Source organism: Epinephelus moara, chromosome 22 (assembly GCF_006386435.1).
Source record: "Epinephelus moara isolate mb chromosome 22, YSFRI_EMoa_1.0, whole genome shotgun sequence".
Classification (NCBI taxonomy): Eukaryota; Metazoa; Chordata; class Actinopteri; order Perciformes; family Serranidae; genus Epinephelus; species Epinephelus moara.
This window is the reverse complement of record NC_065527.1, coordinates 36199673-36217988: the sequence shown is the minus strand read 5'-3', so window position 1 is coordinate 36217988 and position 18316 is coordinate 36199673. Positions and strand designations below refer to the sequence as shown.

The following is an 18316-nucleotide window of genomic DNA, read 5'->3' as shown; positions in this document are numbered from 1 at the left end:
ATTGGATTCCTTGACCCTGAAAATGTAGGTTTAGCAGTTAAAATCATCGTTCCAACTTATTTAGAAGCCGAGATATTACAAAACGTACATTTTACGGCGGCCATTTTGTAAATTCCAATATGGCCGGCATATAGACATCTGCGCAAATGCAAACATTGATTTTCTGAATCCTTATACAATAACCTTTCCAAAAATGTATAGTTTTGCAAATCCCCAAAAAAATCCCACAAAATTATATAGTGAACCTGACTACTAGTACAAACCAAGCGTTAATTAATGCTTAATAAGCACCAATTTACAGTTAATGAGCACTTATAAGACAGAACAAGATGTTTATTACCATTAATAAGACTATATAACTGTTAATTATAGAATAATTAACAGTTATTATTGCATATAAGAGCAATATAAGCACTTAATGGAAACTTGATAACAGTTTATAAAGCTATCCTAAATATTAATTAATAAGATGTCTATTTACATTCATTATGATTTATAAGGGTTAATTATAGAACAATAACCACATTAATTACTGGTTTATAAGACACTATAAGACCCTTTCAGATTAAATTAATAAGGTGTTATTAATAGTTAATAATGGTCCTTTGCAGCTACCGGATCTAAAGTGGGAACAGTGTCGTATAAAGGTTAATAAATTATTAATATGCTCTCAGGGCTCGAAACTACTGGTATCCCGACGTCCCGGGGACTATAAAAATTGCTACTGGGACACAAAGATGATGTGTCTGGGACAATTCCAGGACAGCAAAAAAAAAAAAAAAAAAGTCAAAGCAATATCGAAATGGGTGTTATTTACAACATCATTACGTATGGGTATCTTAACGTTGCTTTTGTCGCTTGAATAATTTCAATAAAAACTGATGGACAGCACAAATACAGTGGCTTTTGCTGCACCTGATCTGGCTCCACACGCGCGCATGCACACATATGGAACTCAACTCACTGCATGACGGTCACGCTGGGTGCCACTCGCTACCTATGCTCGCCACTCCACATCAGAGCACAGAACCTAGCAATGCTGAGATGGTTGAAACATGATGCAAGCTCCTCCAGTGCCGCTCCAGTTGGAGTAGGATGTGACACTTGGCTTCGGGACTCTGAAGACGAGGTTTCATTTGTTTCTGCCCCTGTGGTAAGTTACTTTGTTAAAGTAGGCTATAGGTTAGCTTGTTGATTTTTAGCTAGTTCTAGTTCTTTGCGATAGCTAACACTAGCAACTCAGCTAATCATGTACATGATGGCCTTACTAAGTTATAAAATGTGACTGTGTGTTCTAAATTTTGATGTTTATGATAATGACGGTAACGTTACAGTTAATCAGAAGAGGTGTACTCGGTTCATTCAGTCAGTAATAATTAGGCTAGCAACTTTAGCTACAGAGATGAAGGTCATACTTGAACTAGCAGCCAGTCATGTTTCTAAATTTCCTACAGGTAAGCTGAGTATATGAACACCCAGATAACAGTAGTATGTTTTAGCAGAACCTTAGTGTGCAACTGTGACACTCAGAGACATTGACTTTGACCGCGATTAAGAGAGTGTGTGTGTGTCGCGGCTCGTGGAGGGTGCCGCAAGAAATAGCTTCGGTAGCTAAGTGCGTCGCTAATGACGTTCTGTGTGAGTTAAAGTGAGTGAACTGTGTGCGAAGATGCATATGGTTGAGATACAAGAGTGACAGTAAATGTGTGAAGCAAGATGAGCAGAGTGAATGTGTTAGGAGCAACGATGAGCTGTGTGTTATGTTGAATAGGCTAATGGATATATGTTGTGTCTTGTTCATGCTAACTCCTGCTGATTTGCTAACGCCATAGCCTGACTTCATTCCTCTCTGTCAGTAAGGTTAAAGGAGCATTTCATACATTTTGGCAATAGAAGTTTGTATCTGGCTCAGTGTTTAAGTGTTTTATTATCACTCTTGTGAAACAATTGTGAGAGTAATTCAGTACTAGGCTGTGGATTAAAAACAAGGGAAGTTAGATTAAATGTGTTTATGGGTTTAATTCTGAGCCTTTTCTTTCAGAGGGATGTGCTGACTTTGCAGATGGTGTCAGATGGACTGCAGAAGACGACCCTGGCTTTTGTAGCCATACAGGTAAACAAAATAAACTCCCTAGAGAGGAATTAATATGCTACGGTGTATGTTTAGCAATCGTGACAGTGAAAGTTTTTTTCTTCTGTATTTCAAACAATCCCAGGTCAGCATCTGAAGCAGTTCCTGGATGAAGTGGGACCTTTTCCCGGAAACACCTTCTCTGGTGTAAAACTCAACAGGAAACAAGTGGATGATGATGACTTCCACAAAGTGAAAGATAAACTAATCAATGGCTTCTGTGACAACCTCACCACGCGGTTTGGCAACCTTGATGAGGGTGTTTTGAAGGCCGCTGCCACCATGTTTGACCTAAGTAACTGGCCTGAAGACATCACTGACCTGGCCACCTTTGGCCTGGCCAATGTTGAGACTTTTGTCACTCACTTTCAGAAAACTGATGGGTTACAGGGAGCTTTGTGGAACACTGTATTCAAGAACAGTCAATCTAAGTAACAAAACTTTTGAAAAAGCCAAATGAACTCAGATCTGTCATTTATTTAGAACTCAACTATTTGGGTTTCCAATCCTTTTTTCCTGTTTTTGACAACAGTGGTTGCATTAAAAATCAACATGAAAAGGAAATATGTCCTTATGTTGTGTTTTCACCACCATTGATAGGCTGAATTCTCATCATGAGTGAATAAAGCCGCTAACTCTGAATCAATCTGCTCAAATTTTTAAGTTCAAATAACTCGTGTTTGTCTTAGTATGCCATTTTGAGGAAATGAGATTCCCATGATCCTTTGCTAAAGAAAATAATAACATTCTAGAGTGAAAAGAACGCATCAGAATTCTTTAATGTTGAAATAATGATTGATATCTGGATGTTGCAGTAGGTGCATAAGTAATAGAATTATTAACTTCAGTGAGTGCATCAAAAAGAGTTTATGAATGTCAACAAGACACTGTTCCCACTTTAGATCCAGTAGCTGCAAAGATGCATTATGAGCTGTTAATAAGTGCATATTAATAATGTATTAACCTTTATACGACACTGTTCCCACTTTAGATCCAGTAGCTGCAAAGGATCATTATTTACTATTAATAAGTGCATAATTAAGCATTTATTAACTGTAATATGGCATTTATATTAACTTCTTATAGTCTCATTAATGTTAATAAACATCTTATTAATTTCATCTTACAGGGTCTTATAGTGTCTTATAAACTAGTAATAAATGTGATTATTCTATAATTAACCCTTATAAATTATAATTAATGTAAACAGACATCTTATTAATGTTTAGTATAGGTTTATAAACTGTTACCAAAGTTTCTATTAAGTGCTTATAATGCTCCTATAAGCAACAACTCAGTCAGTTATGCTGTAATAAACACTTAGTCTAGTCTTATTAATGTTAATAAGCATCTTATACCGTCTTATAAGTGCTCATTAACTGTTAATTTGTGCTTATTAAGCATTAATTAGCGCTTATAACAGTACCTTAATTTAAAGTGTTACCCATTTTTTTCCCAGATTGAAAGAAAATTACTATTTGTAGGGTTTTGCTCACAGCCAATCACAGCAAGCATTCTTTGATTTAATGTAGCGTTTGATTGGCCCACGACCATAACAGCTAAAACCTAAACAGTCTGTGGTGTGGTGAAGTGCAGTGCAGTGTTTTTTAAAGGAATGGGCAGTTCAGTGTGCTGAGATGCCACCAGATGAGTGGTGGTGGCATTTATGCAACTGAGTGCTTCCATTCACATGATGGGTGTTGAATGAAGTGGGGAAAAAAAGATGAAAAAAGCAAAGGTATCACAAGAAGTACTGTTGGTGTTGGTATCACAGACTACATGACTGTTTGTTTTACACTGGAGGGAACAATTCAAAACGCTGCTACCAAAGTGTTGTAGGAGACCTATTATGCTTATTTTCAGGGCCATATTGATAGAAATATATAATATTGAGGTCTAGTGCAATAGATTAATGTGCTTTAATGTTCAAAACACACAGTATTTGTCGTGTACTGCTCATTGCTGCAGCACCTCTGTCTGAAACGCTGTTTGGGCTTATGTCCTGCCTCCCCAGCAGCCCAGTCTGCTCTGATTGGTCAGCTTGCTCAGTCTGTTGTGATTGGTGCAACGCTTAGAGCGTGTATCGGAAACGTCACGCCCCTTACCTTATCCGACTTCACCTCCGGAGGCTGACGCAGACAACAGTTGAGGCTAAGCTAACAACAGCAGCTGTTCGCCATTATCAATTTGAGTGAAGAAGCACGAGCCGATGGACTCTGAAGCACTGTCGCAACAAAGACTGGAGCAGGACGTTTCACAGTGGTAAGTTTTTATTGTAGCCGTCTTATATTTCAGCTGTATCATGATAACTGTAACTTATCTGACGTTATAGTAACAACTGTGTCTATCCTCTGACTGAATGAAGCTGGAAACGTCTGCTGCAGAGTGCAAAAGGTTTCTAACAATATAGTCAATTACTACATAACGTGGGAACACCAACAGCAGCACTCAGCTGTTTTATGACATAGTGCAAAGAATAACTCCTTTTTTAGGCTTATCCATGATCAGACTAATGTAGCATGTATTGGGTGATGATACCACAGTTATTATAAATTCTGCTACTAATACATTCCCTGTTAAAACCACAAACGTTTTAACCCCTGAATTCATCAATTTCACCACAGGAGATTGAGATGGCAGATTTTTGTATTATGTAAAAACAAATTAATACTGGTACATTCAGATGTCTTAGCTGTCATGTTTACTGAAACCATTCTACTAAAATGTAGCTGCATTTTATAATCATCTTCACCTTGTGTTTGTAATCTACAATATGTACAATGTACCAATGTATCACAGTTTCTCCACAGCATTTATATGAAATCAAAGTTTCATAGTAAAACACATTTTGCTGCCTGGATTAGTATTTGTTCTATGCAGTGATGTTGTCTCCTAAGTCTTTCTTTGCTTACTTACTTACTTACTTACTTACTGAAACAGCATGCCTTGTGTCTTTTTTACCTTTTAGGTTTTGGGGTAATGAACCAGGTTCCAGTTCATCCTACATGTTTGATACACCATCCAGGCCTGGAGTCTGACTGTTTGAATCCGTACACCCCACAGAACATCCACAACATTTACAGGTATGACTATGGACCCTTATGGCACCGAACTGAAGAAGAGTTTGTTTTTATGACATGTAATGAGATACAACTGTATAAGCTCAATTCTGAACACTAAGGTTTCGTTATACCAAAAAAGTCACTTATTAAGAAATCACAAAATATTCTTTTGTTAAAAGAACTTTATTTTTAGCAAATGTAAAAAATAATAATAAAAAAAACTTACTAAATAATTTACAATAGATAGATACATAAATATAAACAGAGCAGCGTTTTATCTGCAACACTAATAGTGTCAAATTCTTTCCATTTAGGCGTCCATCCCGCCCTGTGTTATAGTCCGGATATGCCAGGAGTTTCCTGATCTGGCTGGTCACTGTGCTGGCCTCGAGCTGCCCCTTGGCTCAAGTGAGAGACGTGTAAGGCAACCACTTCCTCCACTGAGGGTCTCTCATACTGGGATGCCAGGTCCTTTGGGATGGGGATTTTGGGGAAGACGAGCCTCATCAAGTCATCTACAGTCTGTAAAATATTGAATTAAGATATTGATTTCCTTGTGTTTTTAAATTAAGTGCTTCCCTGAATCCATCTGATGTTATTATGTTGATAATAAAAATAAAAGTATCTACAAATTACTGCATATAGGGTCTGTTTTTACAGCCTTTGCTGAGGGTAAAACTAAACTAAAAGAATACATTTTTGCTCAGAGTTGCCAGGGTTACATGTTGAGTCATGAGTGTCTGCTAGCTCTGTTCAAGTTTCTCCCTCTTTCTCCTTCAACTCAACATGAGGTCTCATACTTGGTTTGAAACCTATGCCCTTTATACTGTAGGTGTTGATGACAGCTGAAAGTCCAAATCAAAGAAAATATGTGCATGTATGTGTGTATTATTTATGTTTATTGATACTACTACTTTTATCGATACTCCTTATCGATTTGGTACTTTGTCGTTACTCTTATCAGTTCTTTTTCATTTCTAAATAATTGCTTTTTAGAAAATATATTAATTTAAAAAGAATAAATTCAGAACAGGATAACTGAATATTTTGAATATAACTAAATGTTGTTTCCAGAACAGCAACAGTCATTTTTACAACAGCAACGTCCCTATATAGATAGTATTCCTGACATCACAATACTGAGTGAAGTTTAGTTTTTATTAGTCACTATCAGTCATTCCTCCTGTCCTCCTGTCTTCTGTCCTGCTCACTCTATAGTGATGTGATTCACTGTGTGCAAGTAACATTTGTGCTGATAGAGAGAGTAGGGGCTGTTTGTTTCAGCCAGCAGCTAAGTTTAAAAGTATCTGCCCAATTTTAAGATAAGGGTCAAACTAAGTTAGTCTACATACAGACAGCTGTCATTTGAGCTTATTAGTAACAATTCGATATCAGCCGAACTAGCGTGCTGTCCCTGAGTAAGACATTACGTTAGTCACGGTGGATTAGCGATTGTGGGAGGAGCATATTGAATATCGCTGTCTGCATGTTCACATGTTCATGCTTGCTGAACACATGTATTGATAAATTATTGGCTTCTTACTCGCTAAAGTTTAATTGCACTTACAGTAACGAGTGTAGCTGCCGTTAACTCAAGTAATTTTTGAGTTATCTTCACTTTGTTTCCACCTCGGCCACTCAGCTGTGTTGTTTAGGTATGTGCGTGTGTGTATGTGTGTGTATGTGGAGGAGTTCAGCCGTGGCACAGAGCGCAGATGAGAGGCTGCAGGATAATAATGAATTAAACCAAAATGTGTAAAAGTACTGATAAAGGAACATACCGTCAGAGCTTATCAATACTTCGGTCTCTCATAATTTAGCCCCGGGGTTCATTTAGCACTGGATTCTGGTACCCATCCATAGTCAACATCTAAAACGCTGAACAGTGTTGTCCCTTCCCTGTAAAATCAGCAGACCACACATAGGTATTCAAACACATGTAGAGACAGACACACACACACACACACACAACGTCCTTTCATCACACAAATACCTCCTCAGCTGTATAACTCAGACTAACTACAATGTTTAGTAACGATATTGTGAACAGCCTCCATGTAACAGAGCTCCAAGTAAACAAACACGTTGTACATTTTCCACAAAACGTATGATAAAAGCCGATTCACAGTCAAACTCTGAGTACAGCCACACATTATGACAAATAAATGCAAGTCTGATTGCTGCCTGTCAGCTGCTGTAATCACTTGGATATGCTGCACATTGTTAGCTCTGTTACACACAATTTAACTGTTAAATTAATCTTACTGAGACTAGCAATTTATCTTACTGTAAGCCGCGTAGCAAAAGCGTTTCAAAACAATACTTTGGTTTGCCAGTTAGCCGAGACCTACAGCTATAATGCTGTGTAAAACACAAAGGAAAAGGGAGAAAGCATAATAGGTCCTCCTCAAAAGCCAATTCACAATCAGAGTCCAAGTACAGCCACACATTTTGACAAATAAATGCATGTCTTTATTCCAGGTCTGACTGTTGCCTGTTGGCTAATCGCTCAAGCTAGCGGCAGTAGCTGCTTAGCTCAGGCACTACACATAGAATTGTTCCAACTTTTGTCAATATAGACATGCTGCACATCTTAGCTCTGTTAGATTCTCCTCAGTTCAGTCATTAAATTCATCCACCCATCTAGCAGTTTAACTTGCTGTACGGCGAGAAGCAAAAGCATTTCAAAACAATAGCTTTGGTTAGCCAGTTAGCCGAGACCTTTAGCTAAGCACTGGGTGTACAGCCTAACGTTAGCTCCTACAGCCATCTACTCCACACTTCAACACTCCGTAGCAGCTTCCTAGTTTGTTTTTACACAACAAATTCACAACTCATAAAGCAAACCTACAGGTTGTGATCCCGAATTTCCAGATTTGTCTAACAAAGGGAACTGCCCTGTTGTTCAGGAGTCACTGCTGTGAAAATCCAGTAGTAAACTGTTGCCAGTTTGGGAAGCAGTCCTTAGGAAAATAGAGGGAAAACAATAAAATGTCCGGGTTGTATTGTGGAGGAATTGTATCAAAAAGAAATTCCAACCACTTCCTCTTTTTTCCTTCATCCTTTGGCAGTCCAAACCAGGGTAATTTTTGGTCACAATGAAGAAAGCAGTGTCTCCTAGACATGCCGTCTCCTCAACAGCTCCTCAACGGTTCAAACTCTGCAGCCTGTCCTCACACTGCTCCTGCTCGGAGCAGTGTGTTTTGGGGTGCGGCTCAGTGGCCGGCAGGCGGGTATTGTGTGCTATGCTAATTGCACATTGTTTGGAAATAAATTTGTGGAAGTGAAGGCAGTAAATTCAAATGAGCTGTGTCAGGCAGGTCAGGAACTGTGTGTCTGTGGGGAGACATAATTCCCTTTAGCTTGGACTTTTTTCTTTTTTTTTTTCTAGGAAAACTCCAAAAAGCACAATAGGTCTCCTTTTAAGAATAGGTTTTCATAGAAGTAATAACAAGTTAGCTACGGTTAGCTAGCGTCAAACTGGTACCATGGTGGACAGCTTTACAGCTCTGTACATTTTGAACGTGCCACAGGTTTTACTTTTTCTTTTTCGTCTCTTTTTCTTCTGTCAGGCATTTACAGGGGTGATGGGAATCCGTGCCATACCGGATTTCCGGCGAGCGGCGATTGGTGAGGGGAAAAAAAAAAAAGTTGATGCGGGATACATGCATGCATCGCAGACAGTGGGCGGGCTCTGGTAGAAGCGCTTTAAACGGAGACCTCTTGCTCTCAACCTATGGCTTCCGCTCCTAACCAGACCAACGTTAGGCTACTAGCCAGTCAGAAGTAGAGTGGGGGCGGGTCTTGGGGGGAGGAACAAACTTGGTTCAGAGCCAACCTCAGATGCTAGTGGAGCCCATGCCGTAGACATTCTCATCAAGATGGAAAGTAAGTTAATGAAACCCGGGGAAAACGTCCAAATATTCCATAGTGGATGACGCCTCTTGGTGAAACTTGGTGAAATAGTGAATGATTTTTTTCCACCTTGAAAAAGCAGCTGCTATATTGGTCTGCTTTTGCAACTTGAGTTTTAGAAATTGTGATGTGTAATACAACTTCAGTAACATCTGCTGTCTTACGCTTGACAAATAGCTCTGATTCTGCTCACTCCCCAGAGCAGTTCCAGTCTCTGTCTTTGCCATCTATGGCAGGGCCTTCAGTGTTGATAAGCTATTATTATTAACATGTAACCAATTAGATCGTGCTGTGGGTGGCTATAGAGCATTTTCCCCATAGTCCACAATTGTGAACGAGGCATCTGTAAAAACTGATAAAACGGGGGAGAGGGGGTAGCAACACAACTCCACCTAATGGAGGCTTACGGCGCCCCCGATGTCCAAAAATACATAATTGAAACCACAAAATATCTCCATACTGCTCGTCCGTAGTGATCCAAGTGTCCTGAAGCCCCGACATAAAAAGTTGTTTGGAAAAAGCGTCATTTGAACTCTGTTTTTAGCCTCATTGTAGCCTGTAGCTGTAACAGCCTCTCTGTGCACTGCGCTCACGTTTTCCCAAACAACTTTTTATGCTGGGGCTTCACGACACTTGGATCACTACGGACGAGCAGTATGGAGATATTTTGTGGTTTCAATGAAGTGTTTTTGGACGTTTGAATCTGGGGCGCCTTAAGCCTCCATTAGGTGGAGTTATGTTGCTACCCCCTCTCTCCTGGGATTCCCGCAAGGGTTGAGAGGACTCTAAAACTTCACCTGAGCCTCCCTCAGCATATGGGTGAGTACATAATGGCTGAATTTTCATTTTTGGGTGCACTATCCCTTTAAGAACAATTTAAGAAAAAAAATCTAGAAACATATGCGAATGAGGGCCAGTGCTCTTAAGCCTCCTACAGACTGCGATTTTAGCAATCTTGTAAGTTACAGCTACACTGTGCAACATGGATCTAATAAACTTGGGTACAACATCAAGTTTGATGTATGATTTTAGCAATCTTGTAAGTTACAGCTACACTGTGCAACATGGATCTTATAAACTTGGGTACAACATCAAGTGTAGACTGTACGATGACGACACCTACTGAATCACAGGCTACGACGTCCGATGCATACTGAGTGTGTAAGGCTGCTTCATGGGTTATTACTTCTCCCACTAGGGAGCACAACATAGAGATTAGATTAGATTAGATTAGAAAGTCTTTATTGTCCCCGAGGGGCAATTTGATTTGCAACAGCAGTAGACAACCAAATTCACACCATAAAAACAGTACAATGCATAAATAAATACAAATAATAGATGTCATCAGGTGAGTTATCATGACCATAGATGCACAGTACAAGAACCCAAGCCTAAAGCATATTTAGAAGCCCTACAGCTGAGGGAACAAATGATCTGAGGTATCTGTTTGATTTGGCCCTCTTAGGGAAGGTATATCTCTTTCCTGACGGCAAAAGTCGAAACTCAGCATAGAGAGGGTAATGTGGGTCTGCCAAGATGACCGTTGCCCTCTGAATGGCTCTTGCTTGATAAACACTGTCAAGCTGCTGCAACCTAGTGCCAGTGATTTTTTTGGCAAAGTTTAACGATACTTCCCAGCCGATTTTTATTAGTGATGCTGATGTTCCCATACCAGCAAATCACTGCAAAAGTTAAAATCGACTCAATAAAAGATGAATAGACCATTTTTAAAAGCGATTTGTCAACATTAAAATCCCTCAGCTTCCTTAAGAAGAACAGTCTCTGATTGGCTTTTTTGCAGATATAGTCAGTGTTTGCCTCAAAAGTCAGTTTATCATCCAAGATGGTGCCCCTGTACTTGTACTGGCTTACAGTCTCCACAGCTGTACCATTAATGGTTGGTCACATTATTAAATGGGGGTCACATTATTAAATAAGCTTAAGTTTTGTGGGCACTATATACTGCGGTGTGTCTGTGTGTGTATTTGCTAACTGCTAGGTTGCACACCTGGCAGCTGCAACTCTGCTGTTATTTCCTTCCATGTTTTGTCCTTCTTTACATGATCATAGTAAGAGCTGAAGGACACATCATACAGGCAAGGCTTCTGCTGCCACAACTCCACTAGGTTTTCCTCTTTGCTGGAATCCCACACATTTCTTTTAGTGCGTTTTGTCTCTATGGTGAGCTATACTCTGTCTGTTTGTTTGGGTTCAGTGCCAGTGAGTCACTTAATGCAATTCCGTTGGTTGGTTGGTAGATTTAGGTGGTAACAGCAGTCACACAGTGATATGGTCATCCCAAATTTGTGACAGTCAGAATTTTATCCCAGGCTGTCTTTGATCACAAGGCCGTGACAACAGCCATTCTTGAACCTCTTTCACTGTGCGACGTAGGACCACTATTTTAGAGCCACAACCAAAGATATCGCCACGTTTCTTAAGTGTTTTTCACGTTTCGTCTGGGACAGCCCAAAATTACACAGTGTGTACCGGGCCTTAATCGTAGAAGATGAATAAACAGATAAGGTTCAGTAAAGTGACGCATGACCTGGTGGGTCGATGTAGAGCTGATGATGCAGGATGACTGTCACCACAACTGTCCAATCAATAAGTTACCTGTCCATCCTCAGACTGTCTACCTCAGTCTGTAGGGCTTAATGCTGAGAGCTCTTGGTTTGATTGTAGAGTCAGTGTGAACATGGAACACAACTAAAAGGCAACAATGTGTTAAAAAGGCGACAATGTGAACACAGCCTCAGTGAGTCACATGACTGATCAGTGTGATGTTAATGTTGTAATGCATATCATTTTGTCCTTGTACTTTTTATAAGCTTAGGATTGAAGTAGAAGAAAACACAGTGATGCATGCTTTCATAATGGAGTTCATTCAGTTCATCTTTTCTCAGTTTGAAGTGGTTATAAGGAGCTCAGACCTTTGCTCTCTGTGCTGAGGCACTTCCCTCAGTCAGCCAGTAGAGGTCCCTCCTCCCTCACTGTGTAGCAGTGCTCTCCAGCAGCAGAAAAGACCGTCTCTTTTCCTCCCACCACACATTCCACATGCTTTATTCATGTCACACCCAGACCTGTGTTGCACCACCTTGTATTATATATTTTTTCAAATTTGGCATGAATGTCCACTTGAACTTAACAATGAACTGATGACATGTTTGTGGCCAGAAGTCACTGTGACCTAATTTTCTGTTGCTTGGTCATTACTAGTGACCCATTTTACATAACCGCAATCAATCAATCCAATCAATTTTATTTATAAAGCCCAATATCACAAGTCACAATTTGCCTCAGAGGGCTTTACAGCACATGACATCCCCCTGTCCTTAGGACCCTCGCAGTGGATAAGGAAAAACTCCCCCCCCAAAAAAACTTTAACGGGGAAAGAAAATGGTAGAAACCTCAGAAAGAGCAACTCAGGAGGGATCCTTCCTCCAGGACGGACAGGCGTGCAATAGATATCGTACAGAACAGATCAACATGATAAATTAACAGTAATCCGTATGACACAATGAGACGGAAAGAGAGACAGAGATAGAGAGAGATGCAGGACAGACGGTAATGATAAGTCATTTGCCCCATTGTTAATATAAAATATTGATAAATCCAGTTTTAAGCTTAATGATTGGATCTCTCTTACAAACATGCATCCGTAGTAATTAGCATCTTACTGTACATCTATATGGACATAGGCTTTTGCTTTTGATGGATATTTTCTCACTCAGTTTCTCATCCTTTGTAATGATGATTCAAACAGTAGGGTTTTATGTCCTTCACAATGCTTCAAACTCAGTCATCTAACCTTTTGTTTGTAGAAAAATGAATTGAACTTTCAGAAAGCTGGAGTCCCTGAAATAATTCTACTAATGTGTGTAATACATACAAGCAATATTTATTATCACTGCAATTAATAAGAGTCTCAGTGAAATCTTCTGTCCCTACCCAATCAAGTAACCTCACCAACACCCACAGTTAAATAAAGTTAGGTCCAGTCCTATTTCCTAATTTTTTCCTACCCCTTGTTTTCAGGTGCCTCTTTTGTTATAGTGGTTGAAGTCATTGTTCATTTCGTTGACTTTTTCATCAATGACTTTTATCCACGATGAAAGCAAGACGATAACAAGCTAAAGATCTTGATAATAAAAATTAAGATGAAATCTGTGTTTCATTTTCATTGACAAGACATGATGAAAATGTTAGCAGTGGACTATCGGACATTGAAAGCCAAGAACAAATGTGCTTGCAATTATCTTAAAATGCTGCATGAACGTTAGGCTGGTAAACTTGAGTAAATAGTCGGCGCCAGGATGTTTTGCTAGCCAGCAAAATCACTCACACTGGAGCAGCATCAGGGCTTGGTGTGAGCTGTAATTCGGCAGCAAATAATCAGTAATGTCTGTCTGACTGTGGATGGTGGAGCTGCTGAATTGATTTGTGGAATTTGTTAGTTGCAACGGTGGCTGTTAGCCGTTAGCTCCGCTTGTTAGCCGCTGAACAGCAATGGAGCAAGCAGCAACCGGCCGCTAGACTTCACAGCTGATCCCCACAGGACTTCACTTAGTGCGGACTGGAGAAGGTTTATGGGTTGATGCTGTTTGACAGCCAGGTAGGAGGCTCAGTTATCTGAGTGTAACTGTCTCTTAAAAGGCACAATAGTACAATCTCCGCCATTGCCTCATTTGTTGTTGTCTGAAGCCTTTAACTCCACCCTCTAGTGCCATCTATTAGCTGTCTCTATGCCAACATAAAGGATGCATGGAAATATGAGGGCAGCGATGTTTACAGTGTTGATGGAGATGGATATCTATTTTTGTACATAAAAGGAGTATAAATAAGCCTTAAGTGGTAGAGGAAAGGGGTGTATTGGGATTAAGCCTAGAATAACCCTGCCCCAGGTGCATGGTTAATCCCCTGAGTGATCAGCATTCCTTGGAAAACAAACATTTTACTCCTCTCACTTGTAGTTTTTGCATTAGCAAACTCATGCTGGGTATTTGATGCACTTCTGTCATCATAAAACATGGAACCTAGCAGTATTTATCATCACCACTGGAATCATCATTTCTTTCCCATACATTACAAGCATCTTGCCACTTCTCAGCCAAAGGGGGTAGTTGGCAGCTGTAGCATTCTTTTTCCTGGCAGAGCATTTTAGCGAAATGTATTCCACTGGAGACAGACAGGAATACCAATTGTTTGTTTATTGGTTTATTCACAGTAGCAAGGTTACTCAATGGCAGGGTGTCAGAGGTTCCTGTAAACACTTTAACCTGTAGAGGACCATAATTAGAGCACGGCTGACAGCCAGCTTACTCTGCATATCAAGTCAGTGTCAGATTCCCTATCAATGTCTGGAACTTTGCTTTAGAGGGATGTGGGTTGATTGGGGACAAGGCTTCCCTCTTAAATGTGTGCCTCAGTATATCTGTCTCAGCTTTGAATTTTAGTACTGAAGGTGTGCTAGAGCCCATTATACCCTGAACTGAACACTGGGCCATTTCTGTTCTCCAGCTACGAGGCCATGAAGTCAATAAATCTGGGACTGTTTCCTAATGACAGTTATTTAGTGCCTGAAATGGGGTCCTGCTGTGAACATCTGGTGGTTTGCTCCAAGCAGGTGTTTTACCCTATTTACTCTTTCAAAATTGTTGTGTTGTGCTTTAATTGTAGTATGAACAAAGAGTTACAGTTGTAGATGGAAGGTGAGAGAAACCTTCCTTGTGTTGGTGTGTATTTCCTTTTGATGTTCTACTTTTCCTCTCAGGTAGATTGGAGACTGAAGGTGGTACGCTAAATGCGATATCTTTTACTTTTTCCCAGCTCCTTCTCTTTGACCTCAATGGAAAACCTCTTCTCCACTGCTGTCAGTGTCGGAATTTCACAGATATACATACTATAGATGTGATTTTATGCTCATCGAGATAGAAGCATGAGCTGATCGTCTTGGGCACTCCTAGTTTTGCAGCACTGTTTACCTACAGGACATCAGCTGGACCGCTAAAATATCACTTGCCACTGGTCTGCTGCTAGCTTCTGTTAGGCTAATGTGTTGCTGAAGGTTATGAGTTGCGCCCATACTTAGGACAGTAATAAAATAATAACGCAGAGGCTTCATAGTCCTACGATGTGAACAGCAATGTATTACAGCTTCACTGCTTTTATTTTTACCTTTCACAATAAAAGCCCTAGACATACACACTGCATCACTGCATACCAGAGGGAAGGCTGATAAGTTGTTATTTTATTTAATACTAATAACTAGTCCATACCCACTGAGTGCACAGTTGCCCACGTACAGTTTCACATGGTGTGTGTTTGGGATACAGGTCATAGGAAATTGCAGATTGAATAGTCAACTGAACCCATTAAGAAGAGCAATGTATTCAGACAGAGTTTTTGTGAATTTGATAGTACGATTGCTTTATTGAAAGTACAGTAGTACCATTGCCAATAGTGGGATAGTTAGTGGACTTAAACTGTACATTAGTAGTTGAGGTAGTTGAAAGGCAGATAGTTAAAATGTTTATATGTTGTACTGACTTAAAAGTGGAGCGCACTGGTATTTCACATGGGAAAGGTGCGGCTAGCCCTTGTTGCAGCGGTGGGGGTTGGAATCCGGCCTTCGTTCTTTGCTGCATGTCTTTCTTGCTCTCTCTCTCTCTCTCCCATCCTTCCTGTCATGCTTCACTGTCCTGTCAAATATAGGCAAAAAATATATGCCTACAAAGTTGCGTGGTGATCGGTGAAACCTTTGAGATGTTATACACCTTTTTGTGATGAGCCACGCTCTCCGCAATATTCATTGCCTTATAGAAGAGCAGTTTTGGTAAGTTTTCCAACTTTTGCTGAGAGGGGACTTTAGATATTGGTCCCTAGATTATGTTCATGCAGATCGGTCAAACTTCCTAGGAAGAGATCGATTTTAAGTGTTTTCAAACAATTCAAAATGGCGGAAAATCTATATAACCGGAAGTTATGGGATCTTGAGGCAAAGTTGTTCCTCATCAGGAGAGGCATCTCTGTGCAAAGTTTCATGTCTCTACGACATACGGGGCATGAGATATGCCCATTCAAAGTTTGCAATTTCAATCGGTTGCTATAGCACCCCCCTTTGGCCAACTGATGTAATATTGCTTCATCCGCATCCTCCCATGACCCTCTACCACTGTGCCAAATTTCACATGGATTGACCAAGTCAGTGAGGAGAAAAACGTGGAACAGACACACCCACACACACACCCACAGACAGACTGAGTTTTCGTCATTATATAGTAAGATACATTTTATTTATTAGCACCTTTCAAGACACTCAAGGTCATTGTACACAGAGAATAAATATATTCTATAATATAATAACTTCGGTATTTTTCAACCTGGGCCCTATTTCCCCATGTGTATGTGTGCATATGATTCATAGGTACAACTCGTTTTAAAATTGGTTAAGTATTGAGGGAGGCGGATGCAACCGGCAGCTGGGAGGTAGATATGGGGGCAAATGTGTCCCGTATAAGTTTGCGCATTTAAAGTGCTTTTTTCGCCACTGACCGGTTCAGATTGCCAGTGCTATCTCTGTAAATAGCATACTAAGCGTTTCCCTTACCCTTCACTTCCTGTGGGCTGTGTGTGACGTCATCTTGCGAGAGCTTTGCTTGATCTGGCATTCTCTCACAACCCCGACTTCTGGATACAAATCACTAACAACATCTTCTCTGTGACCACTAACACAAATTTACAACTTATACAATATAAAACCATCCACAGAACCCACATCACTAAGAGTAAAATGTTTTAAATGGGATTGGCTGACACAGACACCTGCTCACAATGCACACAAGGTAGCACAGAAGATTATCTGCATGCCACTTGGGTCTGCAGTTCACTCCTTCTGGACAGCAGTCACTGAGAAACTCACCACCATTTTGGGCTGCAGAATCCCATTGTCCCCATCACTCTGCCTCCTAGGAGATACCACACAAGTAGCCCTCCAAACTAATCACAAAAACCCATTACTCATCTCTCTATAACTATCGCCAAGAAAGTAATCTTTTAAAACTGGAAATCAAAAAAATCCACACACATCACTCACTGGCTCAACTCTCTTTCAGAATAAATTTCAATAGAAAGAATAACTGCTCACAAAACAAACCATATATCAGTCTTTAAAGCCACAATGTGTGGGAATTTCTCTATCTAACGTTGAAATCATATATTGCATTCAGACGGATAGCGCACTCTAGCACCTCACTGTTTCAAACGTGTATTGCAACAACGGTAGCCACTGTGTACCAAAAAGATATGATAACATTGATGAAACCATGTCATCTGATACTTCATGGAGTATTCCATTGATGAAACCATGTCATCTGATACTTCATGGAGTATTCATTCAGGCTCCTACACAGACACACGTCATGCGAGTTGACAAACCCCCTCCAAGCTGGCTGCGTTTACAATGTAGGACTGTTGGGGTGGGTGTAAATTGAAACAAACCAATCACGTCTTGTCTTTTGACAACTGTCAAGTGGCTCAACCTCACACACCTCATCCCTCTCCTCGCATCACTGCGCCGCTAACAGCTGTTCACCACTGTTAGTGGCCAGTGCCAGAATGCATTTGCCAGCAAGGGACATACAGCCCCGCATTCGGCTTTTTGTTGAGAGCCAGGCCAGCGCTGCTTGACTGAGAAGCATAGCTGTTAGCCGCTGTTAGGGCCCCCTCATGATGTCTTCTTTCAAATTTGTTCTCGTCTTTTTTTTGTTGTTTTGGTCTTTTGTCTTGGTCCCACTTTGTATAATCTTGTTTATCTGTTTATTGTTTATGTACTTGTCTTCACTCTTTTTGCACAATTAAAAAAAAAAGAAAATACAAGAAGTGAACCATAAAAACACAAAAAAGGGCGACTGCACATGATTACAAAGACCGTGACATTGGCATATAGAAGATTGTCAATCAATCAATCAATTTTATTTATAAAGCCCAATATCACAAATCACAATTTGCCTCACAGGGCTCTACAGCATACGACATCCCTCTGTCCTTATGACCCTCGCAGCGGATAAGGAAAAACTCCCCAAAAAAACCCTTTAACGGGGAAAAAAAATGGTAGAAACCTCAGGAAGAGCAACTGAGGAGGGATCCCTCTTCAGGACGGACGGACGTGCAATAGATGTCGTACAGAACAGATCAGCATAATAAATTA

At 40.3% G+C, this 18316-nt stretch overlaps 1 protein-coding gene and 2 long non-coding RNA genes across 6 annotated transcripts in view; 2 read left to right on the top strand and 1 right to left on the bottom strand.

Annotated features, from left to right (window-relative positions):
• Positions 1 to 18316, top strand: part of slc41a2b (solute carrier family 41 member 2b) — a 126386-nt gene that overhangs the window by 52602 nt on the left and 55468 nt on the right. The gene's annotated exons all lie outside the window — the stretch shown is intronic.
• On the top strand, positions 3885 to 5629 carry LOC126383534 (uncharacterized). Its single transcript, XR_007569165.1, has 3 exons — positions 3885 to 4393; positions 5100 to 5214; positions 5508 to 5629. It is a non-coding gene; the product is annotated as an uncharacterized LOC126383534 (long non-coding RNA).
• On the bottom strand, positions 5600 to 8337 carry LOC126383541 (uncharacterized). The gene is made up of 3 exons (XR_007569171.1): positions 8045 to 8337; positions 6975 to 7092; positions 5600 to 5715 (listed from the first exon to the last, which is right to left on the bottom strand). It is a non-coding gene; the product is annotated as an uncharacterized LOC126383541 (long non-coding RNA).